Raw genomic sequence first — 1,905 nt, 5'->3', positions numbered from 1 at the left:
GTGCAGGGAGGGGTGGAAAATGCTGGGGGTGACGCGACTTTTATGCTGGGGGAGATACAAAGACCAACCACTCCCAGATTCTGCTAGCGATTGAGCCAGACATGAACTTACGGCACTCTTCACTGTAAATAGTTTGCACCAAGAATAAAGCCCGGAAAAGACAGGTCGGAGTCTTGCCTGCTTACTCTCGAGCAACCACACTAGCACCTGACAGCAATCTGGGAGTCTTTGAGGTCGCTCACGTGTAGCAGCGAAAAGGTAGCATGATGAGCAAGACAGGCAAAGGTGCTGAGACGGAGAAGGTGAAAACCGTAACAGCCCTGGCAGAGAGGAACAGAGAACTGGAGGCTCACATTGCTGATCTCACAGCCAGGCTTGAGGAACGCCGAGCACAGGACCACCAGCTCAAAGTTACTCCAATTGGGAGAAAGGTCCCAGCGCTTGTGAGCAAGTTTGGGGGGAAGCCTCAGGATTACACCGCTTTTAAAACTGAGATAAAATATGTGTTGGACTTGCAAGAAGGGGAATTTGCTAATGACCAGGAGAAAGTTGCTTTCGTAATTGGACACTTGGAGGGGGCTGCAAGAGAGTGGATCAGACCCCTGATAGCAGCAGGGAATGATGCCCTGAAGGACCTAGCAAAGTTTTATCAGGCGATGGATGCGGTGTTCTCCAGCGAAGTGGAGGGGAATGCGACTCGGCAGGAATTGCTGGGTCTTAGACAGGGATCTCTGACAGTCCGGAGTTACTGGTCACGCTTCGCAATGCTAGTGCACAAGTTAAACTGGGATTTAGCCTCTGAACCCCTGCAAGCGCTTTTTGAGGCAGGCTTGAATCCAGAGGTGAAGGATGAACTGTCTAGAGGTCCCAGTTACAGATAGGTACAGATAGGTGTATCTGAAGAAGTGTGCATGCACACGAAAGCTCATACCAAGAACTAACTTAGTTGGTCTTTAAGGTGCTACTAGAAGGAATTTTTTTATTTTGTCTAGAGGTCCTCGCCCACGCTCCATGGATGAGCTGACCAAGGCTGCCTTAGCCCTTGGGGTTCGACAAGAGGCGCACGCACAGGAGAGGCGGGAGGTCAGAGGGGAGCGTTTCTACGGCAATCACATTCCTGAAATGCCAGCAGGGGCTTCACACAGGCTGCCGCAAGCAGAACCTATGGAAATCGATGGATCCCACGTGCGGGAGGTTTCAAACGCTGACGCTCTCAAGAAAAAGGAGGGAAGGGACTGGAAGTCAGCCAAAAAGTGCTTCATCTGTCAACATCCCGGGCATTTTGCCAAGGCTTGTCTGCAGAGGAAAGCCTGGCAAGGCATGGTGGGGGCAGCGGGCAAAGAGGAGGAGGGAGACAAGCCTCAGGTGCAGGGAAATGAAAGAGCCTGGCTGCAGACCAACAGGGGCAGCAGCCAGGCAGGCGACCAGTAGAAGAGCCCCGACCAGACCCTCCCAAGGCAGGCATAGCAGTCAAGGTGATGCTAGAGCTCCCTAATGGGCACCCAATAGAAGTCCAAGCTTTAATTGATTCAGGAGCGTCGACGAACCTTTTCAGCAGAGACTTTGCTTTAGAACACCAGCTGCACCTGCTGCCACTAGATTTCCCCTTGCAAGTGACCACTATTGATGGGAGAGAGCTACTGGGAGGGGAAGTCACGCACCAGACACCCCCGATGAGGATGAGGGTTTCGAAGCCTTTCATGTGGCCACCTTTATTCTGGGAATGAGTTGGTTGGCACTTCATGACCCGGTGGTGTCGTGGCATCAACGATCCCTTACCTTTAGGTCGGCATACTGTGTGGAACACTGTTTGGGGGGGAGGAGCCACGGGTGGCTATGGCCAAGGTCGCCGGAGCGACTCTGGAGGAGAGGAAGAGCATTCCACGACAATATGCGGATTTGAAG

The sequence above is a fragment of the Podarcis liolepis genome (assembly GCF_965112155.1).
Source record: "Podarcis liolepis genome assembly, chromosome: W".
In the NCBI taxonomy this organism is placed as follows: domain Eukaryota; kingdom Metazoa; phylum Chordata; class Lepidosauria; order Squamata; family Lacertidae; genus Podarcis; species Podarcis liolepis.
Note: the sequence above shows the minus strand (reverse complement) of the source record.